We start from the raw sequence: 12287 nt of genomic DNA on the forward strand, positions 1-12287 counted from the left end.
TGCAAAAGATTCTGTGGTCTGATGAGACAAAGATTGAACTGCAGGCACAGCTCATCACCCGTCTAACACCATCCCTACCATGAAGCATGGTGTTGGCAGCATCATGCTATGGGGATGCTTTTAAGCAGCAGGGACTGGGAGACTGGTAAGGATAGAGGGAACAATGAATGGAGTCAAATACAGGCAAATCCATGATGAGAACCTGCTTCAGAGTGCAAACGATCTTAGTCTGGGGCCAAGATTTATGTTCCAACAGGACAATGACCCCAAGCATACAGCCAAAGCAATGCTGGAATGACTTCAGAACAGGAATGTGAAAGTCCTTGAGTGGCCCAACCAAAGCCCAGACTTGAGTTCCCATTGAAAATCTGTGGAAAGACTTGAAGATTGCTGTTCACCATTGCTCCCCTTCTAACTTAACAGAGTTTGAGAAAATCTGCAGGGAAGAATGGGAGAAAATCCCCAAATCCAGAAGTGAAAAACTGATACAGACATACCCAAGACGACTCAAAACTGTAATCGCCGCCAAGGGTGCTTCTACAAAGTATTGACTCAGGGGTATGAATACTTATGTAAATTTGATATTTCTGTATTTCATTTTCAATAAATTAGCAAACACTTCTAAAAACATGTTTTCACTTTGTCATTATGGGTTATTGTGTGTAAATGGGTGAGAATTTTTTTTATTTAATCCATTTTGAATTCAGGCTGTAACACAACAAAATGTGGAATAAGTCAAGGGGTATATGAATACTTTCTGAAGGCACTTTACCTTTAGGGTCAAAGTCACATGATAACTTATATTGACAGTGATATAGACTGACTTTCATTACATGAAATGCCAGACAGACATGAATGCCATTTTCGACATGCGGGATAAATCTAATAAGACCTACTAAGGCTCTTCAACATATACTCTCTGATTACAACCTATTTGATGCCTGGCAAGCTCATAACACTAAAGCCAAAGAGTACACTTTCTGTTCAAACAGGCACAAACATTCTCCCGAATCGATCTCATGCTATTATCTACTCCTCAATTTTTTTATCAAGAATTTGACATATGAGACTATCTGATCATTATGCTGACTACTGTCATTAAACATTTCAGAATTTCCTAAAACAGCAACAAGATGGGGCTTTGACATTTCCTTACTATAAAATCAAATTTTCTGTGAACAATTTGAAACTGAATTGAATGAATTCATAATGAACTGAAATTCAGTGGATGATCCTCTGATTTTATGAGATGCCATGCAACTGCATTAAAGAAGATAAAGGATTTGTAAAAGTTGTTAACGATGTTAGAGCATTCTCAAAAAACCAGTTAGCAACTACTCTCTCCAAAGTCAAGACAGAACTAAATCTATTGATAACACAGAGAGCAGAATTTGCCATCCATCGAGTTAAACTTCGACCCAGTCGTCTACTGGCTAACAACCTTCACACTAATGATCGATTAGCGGATATTGCAGCCATTGACTCTGAATCAGGTGAATTACTATCAGAACCCACATTAATAAACCAAAGATTCTCCGGTTTCTATAATTAATTGGAAATCCACACCAAGACATTTGTTTTAAAAGATATAAGAACTCCTCTTCTCTCAACTAAGGAAGCCGGTTTACTGGGAGCCCAAATCTCTCTCCATGAACTTAAAGGGCATTGGATAACATTAATAAAGGCAAATCACCTGGTTGGGATGGTATTCCTCCTGAGGTCTATTTAACATTTTGGAACCAATTATGTCAACTATTATTCAAAATGATTAACACAGCCATTCACAAAGGTTCATTTGGAAGGGATGTAAATGCAGCACTAATTTAGCTTTTTGTTACAAAAAAGTTACGAACGCCACACAGTGCTCTCACTAACGCCCTCTATCTTTAATAAACACATATATAAACAAAATTCAAACATTCTGTCGTCCCGTCTCGAAACGTACATACACAAATTGGTACATCCAGATCAAAGCAGGTTTATTAAAAAATGATTATCCTCAGATAACCTCCGTTGATGTCATGCCCTGACCAGTAAAGGGGTCATTTGTAATTGTAGTATGGTCAGGGCGTGGCAGGGGGTGTTTTTTTGTGTGTTTTGGGGTTTTTGGTTCTAGGGGATTTTGGTTCTAGTTTTCTATTTCTATGTTTCTTTTCCTATGTGTGGCCAGGTATGGCTTCCAATCAGAGGCAGGTGTCTTTCGTTGTCTCTGATTGGAAGCCATACTTAGGCAGCCTGTTTTTCCTGTATTTTTCTGGGTGGTTGCTTTCTGTATAGCCTGTGTGCCTTATGGAACTGTTTCGTCGTCTGTTTATTTTGTTTTGAGTGTTCTTTCTAATAAAGTAAGAAGATGAGCACTATACCCGCTGCGCCTTGGTCTGTCCCTTACAACGCTTGTGACAGTTGTCTATTACATATCTTACAGTATATGCATCAGAAACCAAAGCTCCTTGGGCAGTTCTATCTGCAGAAAAAGCTTTTGATAGACTAGAATGGTCATATCTTTGGTCAGTTTTGTAATATATTGGCCTTGGCTCCAATTTCATTAATATGATTAAAATACTATATGCCAATCCCTCAGCCATAGTAATAACAGGCAATACCTGCTCTGCTCCATTCAGATTAACTAGAAGTAGATGGCAAGGTGATCCCATCTCACCTCTGCAGTTTTTATTGTCTATGGAGCCTTTGGCCCAGGCAGTTCAACAATCAAAAGAAATTACACCAATATGTTTCAATTCTATGGATCATGTCATCTCATTATACACCGACGATATCTTAGTTTATCTAGACAATGTATCTCAATCTCTCCCAAACGCTTAGAAGTTCATAGACAAATTCAGCTCCCTCTCAAGTTATAAAATAAATCTAACCAAATCTGCCCTACTCCGCCTCAAGAACCTGACAGAGGACCCCATCTCTACTTATGGAATCCCAATCGTTTCTCATTTTAAATATTTAGGAATAGATATATGTCCTTCTTTAGAAGAACAGAATGCTCAAATAAATTAAATCAGACCTCAATAGATGGACTAACATCCCAGTCGCTCTAACTGACAGAATTTATATTGTGAAAATGGTTGAATTTCGTGGGGTCCGTGATGCGTCAATGCTTCCTATGTCTCCCCCTTCTGGCTATTGGGATAAAATCCAGTGTGATTTCAAAATATATATATGGAAAGGCAAGAGATCCAGGATTACATTTACAGAAAGGGAAACACGCTGGAGGGCTATCCATTCCAAACTTTACATTTTATTTCCAAGCATTAGCATGTCGCTCAATTATAAATTGGTTTAGACATGACTATTCTGCTCTCTGGCTGAGAATAGAGAGAAATATGGTGGCTCCCATTGCTCTGTAAGAATTGGTGTTCTCTGGTCATTGTTGGGGGAAGGCGGGGGGATTGGGGGGAACATAAGGGGAGACTCGGGATAGATTGGTAGGAGGGGGACTGATAAGCAACCTTGGTTGCTGGGTGTGACGGGAAGGGGTGGAAGACATGCTTTCTTTGGGTTGGGGAGGTGGGGGGGGGCAGATGAAGATGCGAGAGGAGAAGGCTAGGTGGGTTGGGACAGGGTGGGAAACATGGTTTCAGGGTGGGGAGGGAGGATGCGGGCTGGTGGATGTGGACTGAGGGGGTTGGGGGGAATGGGTTGGGGAGGGGGAGACTTTTTTGTTTCTTTTCCTTGCACACAGAATATATCAAAACTGTTGATGCTGTTCTATGTCTTTGGATGCATTTTTCTTTTGAATGGCAGCCCACAGGTACAGGAAAGTATGAAATATGAAATGCTTAAATTATAACTGAATGTCTGAATACATCTGAATTCATATGACTTTGAATGTTATACCTGTACCTGCAACAAAGGATCAGCCGCAAAGTGGTAGGCCACACAAGCTCACAGAACTGGACCACCGAGAGCTTAAGCGTTTTGTGTGTAAAAATCATCTGTCCTCAGTTGCAACACTCACCACCAAGTTTCAAACTGCCTCTGGAAGAACTGTTAGTCGGAAGCTTGATAAAATGGGATTCCATGGCCAAGCAGCCGCACACAAGCCTAAGATCACCATGCGCAATGCCAGTGTCGGCTGGAGTGGTGTAAAGCTCGTCACCACTGGACTCTGGAGCAGTGGAAACGCGTTTTCTGGAATGATGAATCACGCTTCACCCTCTGGCAATCCGACGGATGAATCTGGGTTTGGCAGATGCCAGGAGAACACTATCTGCCCGAATGCATAGTGCCAACAGTAAAGTTTGGTGGAGGAGGAATAATGGTCTGGGTCTGTTTTCATGGTTTGGGCTAGGCCGTTTAGTTCCAGTGAAGGGAAATCTTAACGCTACAGCAAACAATGACATTCTAGACGATTCTGTGATTCCAACTTTGTGGCAACAGTTTGGGGAAGGCCCTTTACTGTTTCAGCATAATGCCCCTGTGCACAAAGCGAGGTCCATACAAAAATGTTTTTAGGAGATCAGTGTGAAACAACTTCACTAGCCTGCACAAAGCCATGGCCTCAACCCCATCGAACACCTTTGGGATAAATTGGAACACCGACTGCGAGCCAGGCCTAACCACCCAGCGTCAGTGCCCAACCTCACTAATGCTCTTGTGGCTGAATGGAAGCAAGTCCCTGCAGCAATGTTCCAACATCTAGTGGAAAGCCTTCCCAGAACAGTGGAGGCTGTTATACCAGCAAAGGGAAAGGAAAGGGAAAGAGGGATATCTAGTCAGTTGTACAACTGAATGCCTTCAGCTGAAATGTGTCTTCCGCATTTAACCGAACCCCTCTGAATCAGAGAGGTGCAGGGGGCTGCCTTAATCGACATCCACGTCTTCGGCGGGGGGATCAACTCCATATTAATGCCCATGATTTTGGAATGAGATGTTCGACGAGCAGGTGTCCACATACTTTAGGTCATGTAGAGTATCTTACCATTAGCTAGCTGCCGCAAAGGCTAATGTGACTGGCCTATGTGTTCTAGTTACAGTGTCCGATCTGCAGCAGCATCTACATTAAGCTCAGCACCAGGAACTAGTGTAAGTCACCTTTGCTAAATCTTTCCATGACAAGTAAATAAATATACTGGAGCTAGGCATAAACATGATCTGTGTCTTGTCATAGTTAGTGTGTTTATAAGTAGGCTTCAACTAATACTATAGTTTTCTTTGTATTATAGAGGCTTAGTTGATTGTTTATGCAAAGCTTGACGTCTAAATTAGAGAAAAGTAGAGGTATTAGTTAGGAGAGGATGGTGTGGATGAATGACTGGTGTATGTTGGGGGTGGAGATTGTGTGTGAAGGTTAGTATGCATGATCTATTGACATGAAGGGATGGGTGGATGTAGTACCTTGTTTGAGTATGTATTGATTGGGCCAAAGTACTAAAATGTTGGCTAATCACTGACTACTGTGTGTCCTACAGACAAATCCTGTAGCTGCGGATGATGACCTAAATACCAACTTTAGTAGTACAGATCCCAGTAACAAGCTTAAGCTCATCTGACTCGGAAGAGGAAAACACTGCACGGGACCGGCAAGAGCCAAAGTGTAAAGTCTATAAGTCCAAGGTCATGGAGCTCATGAAGTTCTGACAGCCAATCATCTCCACAGACATTGGATATGTTGGGGGCACAATGAAAGTGAAGTGCGACTGTAATGGTGGACACAAAGGAACATGGACCTCCAGTCCTGACATTCAGGAAATTGCAGAGGTTCAGCTTCTCATGGCTGCGTCTGTGCCGTTTTCAGGAGGCACTTACACCGAGTTGCAGGACTACTCAGACCATGAACCTGAAGTTGTTTGCCAACACCACCGTCTATCAGATTCAGAACACCTACCTGTTTACATTCATAAATGCACAACATGGTTAACGAAGGAATGCTATTTTGCAAAGACTGTTCATGGATCAGGAGGAAAATAGTGTTGAAGCACAGCTGTCTGGGGATGCACGCAGCAACAGTCCAGGCTACAGGTCTCTATCTTTTTATTGCTATTTAACAGATAGTGCCTACTTAAGTAGGTTAGTATGTGTATTTTTTTATGTGGTTTTTTTACCCCTTTTTCTCCCCAATTTCATGGTTTCCAATTGGTAGTTACAGTCTTGTCTCATCGCTGCAACTCTGTACGGACTCAGGAGAGGTGAAGGTCGAGAGCCGTGCGTCCCCCCGAAACACAACCCAACCAAGCCACACTGCTTCTTGACACAATGCCCACTTATCCCGGAAGCCAGCCGCACCAATGTGTCGGAGGAAACACCGTACACCGTACAACATCGCTAGTGCGCGATGGGACAAGGACATCTCTGCCGGCCAAACCCTCCCCTAACCCGAACGAGTTAGTATGTGTTTTTATCATGTTTTCATTGATACAGGTATTGTCTTTATGCTTGTTATGGTGATGATAAGTGATTTAAAAAATCCCAAGTTGGGATCAATAAAGTTCTCTACTCTGTTTCTATAGCACTAAATACACCACCTATTCCCTGATGACCGATGACACCAATGAAATTGTGCAGACTGAACTGATACAGGTACAGTACTATTAATACAGTTTACAGTATGATGGTCAATGGTATGTTGTGTTATCACACCTGGTGGCCGGCTGTAATTCTATTTTACTTTTGCCGTTACAGGTCACAGAGGCACCCAGCTCTGTTGCGATGGAGGCAATTGGCTTCAAGTGGGCCCTGACAGAGCTGTTGGACAACATGGGTCTCCAAGTGGATGTGGTCACAACTGAACGATGAGGGAGCACTTCTCTGACATCCAACATGAGCTCGATGTGTGGCATACAGTGAAAGGTTAGCACTGCAGAACCAGGAGACACCTAGTAATTGTACTGGTGCATGTCCTGTTCTGAAGATATCTCAAATCAAATATATGTTGTCTGTCTTTGAAGGAGCACATCTGTGACGTACACAGCTGGACAGAGGGGAGGGGGAAGTCCACTGTCAACACCCTGACCTGTCTGATGATGACCATGGCAAGAAGAAGTGGCTTTCCATGGACTCAGTTATGTATGAATACCTTTTGTGTTGGACAAACATTTGACAACGGATCATTCACAAATAGCCAGATTCAAAACATACAGGTTAATAGTCATCAATAACAGCATATTGTTTCAATACTTTCAATCAGAAAACCCAAAATAATTAGTCTACTCTGTTTTGTCTTTGTAAGCACACAGGCCACCCCAAAGCGGCAGGATTTTGGGCTCCTGGGCATGAAGGAGCGGACACATCTTGCTATCCTGGATTATAATGAGAATGTGGGACGCAAACAAGCCAGGATAGCCAAAGATATATATGAAGCACTATTACCTCTTTAGAAAACAAAATCACCAATACACAAGCTTAGTGCTCCTCAAACTTTGGCATGGAAGAGAGGGGCCTTTAGTATACTCTTCTAGCCTATTCACTCTATTGTTGGCCGTGCTTGTCTACTCAACAGCACAACTATAGGTGCTCATACACAACAGTACATGACTAGTCTTTTTACAAGTCATGCCCCCTTCAAACTTTTCACCCCTTTTTCTAACAATCCATCTCAATGTTCCATTTTTGACTGAGTATAACAAAACACATACCAGTCTAATTTACAATTTTTTGTTAACAGATGAACATGGTTTCTTGTATAGTTACACATCCTGATGATCTGTCTCCATGTCTTACACATCCTTATGATCAGGCTTCATGTCTTTCCAGGACACCTGCAGTACAAACACATCTTCTGCAAGAGGTCAAAGCAGTGGGTGGAAGAGACTTGCTCCCCAAACCGAAAATATCCTTTCTAACATCGCTACAGCACTAATGCCTGCTAACCAGCTGCCATTGCCCAACACAAGAAGAGTTTCACCAGCTTAAGAACATTCAGGACCCTGCCTGGAACATTCATTTAACATGGTTCTAAGCAGACATATGGAATTGTTTTAAGATGGTCATACTATGGATCATTCAGCTATTTGATTTAGAATTTTAAGACCCTTTTAGTTATAAAAAATATATATATATAAACAAATCATTTGATAAAATATTGAATTTTACTATATCCCAGAGAAATGCAGTCAAAAGATAAATCATAAGAAAAGTTTTGAAATGTTCGTCCTATATCTAGGAGATGCTGTATAAGACAGCTCAGGAAATATAATAGGTATTTTTTTTTACACATACTTAACCCCTTTTTTGGGTAGGCACAAAACTAGCTTCATACTTCCATAAAAATAAATATAACGGGATTTTATATTATGTTACATAGATTGACGCATCGGTGCATCAATCGACTCTAGGGGGTTTTAACTTGTCTCCTCCCCTTCATCTATTGAAGTGGATTTAAAAAGTAACATCAATAAAGGATCATAGCATTCACCTGGATTCACCTGGTCAGTCTATGTCATGGAAAGAGGGTGTTCTTAATGTTTTGTATACTCAGTGTATGTATATAATGGATTTTTTTAAAGTATATCATCTTTTTTACAAGTTTACTGACAAGTGACTAAATGATTCCAGCTGCATCAAAAACCAATGAAGTGTTGACTTCAAGTTCTGGATCAATTCATTGTGATATTCATGAAATGTAATGTATTTGGAAGTAACGAGCTCCAATCTTATTGCTAAAACAAATGATGCAGGAAGTTGGTGTATCATTTCTACGTTAATTTGGTGGCAAGTAAACATGTTTCAATAAAACAGTAATCAATATAACAAATAAGTAGACATGGCTTGTATTCAAAACAAAGAATGCAGGAACAGTTTTGGCAATGTATGACATATAGTGAGCTCCAAAAGTATTGGGACAGTGACACATTTTTTGTTGTTTTGGCTCTGTACAAACCTCCTTTGTTATTGTAATGGTGAGAGGTTAGCATGTCTTAGGGTTATGATATTTGTGCGTCTGACTTTCTCACTCATCATTATTATTATTCACGATCATTCAGGATTATCCGTAATCATGGTAGCATTCACTTTCATGTAGAAGTGTCTAGAAACCTATTATTTTCTTATTTACAATAAAAGTGACTTTGTTGAAAAAAAATAAGGAAGCCGCACACTGCTCCTGATAGTATCACTGCTCTTTAATAAGCTTTATGTATCGGCCTCACCGCCTTCGTCAGAGCTTTTGTGAGTTTTTAAAATTAGCACCCTTATGTAGACATGGCCCCACCCACATCCATTCCATGCACCGAATGGGGTTGGAGTCAAGGAAAAACAAATACGTGATACCAAACAATATGCCATTCATAAATATTCAAATAAAGTATGTACATAAAACGTACTAAACACATCTGTAAAACCACAATGAGGACATCGACTTACCAAACAAGTTTTCATAAATCATTGGGTACAGCGCAAGAAAAACATCAGAGTAATCTGAAAGAGGGGCATAATTCATGTTCAAATTTACAACATAACATTTAGGCATTTCATCATTAAGACCTTTAGGAAATAATGTCTGGAGGGTGAAAATTCAAAAATATTCTCTTTTGCTAATAGTATTATTTATATCACCTCCCCTGCCTGATATCTTAACTTTCTCTATGCCACAAAATCTAAATGTAGAAAATCAGCCAGGCTCTTTTACGCCCTCTTCCAAATGGTAGCTATAAATGCAGAGGTTGTGCACAGTGCAACAATATGATGAAGTGTGAATGTTTCTGCCACCCACATACAGGAAAACGGTTACAAATAAATTACATTATTACGTGCTCCACCACCCATGTTATCTACATTATTAAATGTCCATGTGGGCTGTGCTATGTAGGTAAAACCGTTCTCTCAAACAGAGAATCAGTGAACATAACAGTTCAGTTAGGAGAAACAACAGGGATTATCCAGTCGCAGTACATTTTAATGACCTAAAACATGACATTTCTACCTTTAGATTTTGTGGCATAAAGAAAGTTAAGATATCAGACAAGGGCAGTGATATAAATAATATTCTGAGCAAAAGAGAATGTTTCTGGATTTTCACCCTCCAGACATTATTCCTAAATGTCTTAATGATGAAATGCCTAAATGTTATGTTGTAAATTTGAACATGAATTACGCCCCTATTTCAGATTACTCTGATGTTTGTCTTGCGCTGTACCCAATGATTTATGAAAAATTGTTTGGTAATTCGATGTCCTCATTGTGGTTTTATAGATGTGTTAAGTACGTTTCTGTACCCCCTTTATTCTAATATTTATGAAATGCATATTGTTATATTTGGTACCACGTATTTGTTTTTCCTTGACTCCAATCCCATTCGATGCGTGGAACGGATGTGGGTGGGGCTAGGTCTACATAATGATGCTAATTTTAAAAACTCACAAAAGCTCTGACGAAGACCGTGAGGCCGATACGTAAAGATTATTAAAGAGCAGTGATACTATCAGGAGCAGTGTGTGGCTTCCTTATTTTTTCTCATCTTATTCAACTGTTACCATGCACCTGCAAAAAAGATAGCTCAGATGTGCGAGTGCCTTTTGAATACAAGTGACTCCAAAATGACACAATACATTATTTACCATTCATTTCTATTGGGCACAAAATATTCTGAAACACAACCAAAACAAACAGCAAATGCATCCAACAAATGTACTTGATATAGTCATTGTGTGCTATGAATATGAGACCAAATACTTAACCTGTTTGGTATAGGGGGCAGTATTGAGAATTTTGGAAAAAATATGTTCCCATTTTTAACTGCCTCCTACACCAACTCAGAAGCTAGAATATGCATATTATTGTTCAGGTTTGGATAGAAAACACTCTGAATTTTCTAAAACTGTTTGAATGGTGTCTGTGAGTATAACAGAACTCCTATGGCAGGCAAAAACCTGACAAGGTTTCAAGCAGGAAGTACCCTGTCTGACAAGGAGTCGTGCGTCTTACCTCTTTTTATTGAAAAGTAAGGATCTTAGCTGTAACGTGACAATTCCCAGGGCTCCAATAGGCTCTCAGAGCCCGCGAAATAACTGAAGGTTTACGAGGGAACCTCAGGTTGAAATATATTATCGCCTTTTGTAAGTGGATGCTCGGAGGACCTTTCAATGATGCGCGTGCATGAGGAGAAATTTTATTCGGCTGTTTAGGCTCAATGCATACTCCCGGTCGGAATATTAACACTTCTCTATGACATAAATGGCATAAAAATTGGTTTTAAACAGCGGTTGACATGCTTCGAAGTACGGTAATGGAATATTTAGACATTTTTGACACGCCAATGCGCCATGCGCGACACCGCGAAAAAGCATTCTACAACTCACGAACAAAACGTCGCTGTTGGAACATAACGATGGATTATTTGGGACCAAACCAACATTTGTTATTGAAGTAGAAGTCCTGGCAGTGTATTCTGATGAAGAACAAGCAAGGTAAGAACATCTTTCTTATAGGAAATGTGATTTTGGTGGATGCTGACCTGGGTGGGTATCTAAATAGCTAGCCCTGTAATGCCGGGCTATGTACTTAGATTATTGCAAAATGTGCTTCATCCGAAAAGCTATTTTAAAATCGGACATATCGAGTGCATAGAGGGGTAATGTATCTATAATTCTTAAAATAATTGTTATGCTTTTTGTGAACGTTTATCGTGAGTAATTTAGCAAACTGTTAGTAAATTCACCGGAAGTTTGCGGTGGTTATGCTTTTTCTGAACGTCACATGCTAATGTAAAAAGCTGGTTTTTGATATAAATATGAACTTGATTGAACAGACATGCATGTATTGTATAACACAATGTCCTAGGTGTGTCATCTGATGAAGATTATAAAAGGTTAGTGCTGCATTTAGCTGTGGTTTGGGTTTATGTGACATGATATGCTAGCTTGAAAAATGGGTGTCTGATTTTTTCTGGCTGGGTACTCTGCTGACATAATCTAATGTTTTGCTTTCGTTGTAAAGCCTTTTTGAAATCGGACAGTGGGGTTAGATTAACGAGATTCTTGTCTTTAAATAGCTGTGAAATAGTCATATGTTTGAGAAATTGAAGTTATAGCATTTCTAACGATTCAAAAATCGCGCCACTGGATTTCAGTGGCTGTTACGTAGGTGGGACGAGTTCGTCCCACATGTACTAGAGAGGTTTTAAGGTTTTACTACTTTAATACACATAAGTGCATTTCTCCCAATACTTTTTGTCTGATAAAATGGGGGGGACTATGTACAAAAGTACTGTAATTTGTAAACGGTTCAGCCGATATGGTTTAAAGCTGACAGTCTGCACTTTAACCTCATAGTCATTGTATAATTTTCAATTCAAAGCACTGCAGTTCAGAGCCAAACCCACAACAAAAAATGTTCAC

General features: G+C 40.1%; 1 long non-coding RNA gene across 3 annotated transcripts; it reads left to right on the plus strand.

The window, feature by feature from the left end:
- Positions 1-5425: 5425 nt before the first annotated feature.
- Positions 5426-8707, plus strand: LOC115152050 (uncharacterized). 3 transcript variants are annotated; one of them, XR_003867412.1, is made up of 5 exons: positions 5426-5976; positions 6465-6534; positions 6637-6804; positions 6903-7020; positions 7184-8707. It is a non-coding gene; the product is annotated as an uncharacterized LOC115152050 (long non-coding RNA). The 3 variants fall into 3 exon arrangements; XR_003867410.1 differs by having other exon boundaries at positions 5427-5976; positions 6903-8707; XR_003867411.1 differs by lacking the exon at positions 5426-5976 and adding an exon at positions 6299-6338 and having other exon boundaries at positions 6903-8707.
- The last annotated feature ends 3580 nt before the right edge of the window (positions 8708-12287 follow it).

Source organism: Salmo trutta, chromosome 17, assembly GCF_901001165.1.
Source record: "Salmo trutta chromosome 17, fSalTru1.1, whole genome shotgun sequence".
Lineage (NCBI taxonomy): Eukaryota > Metazoa > Chordata > Actinopteri > Salmoniformes > Salmonidae > Salmo > Salmo trutta.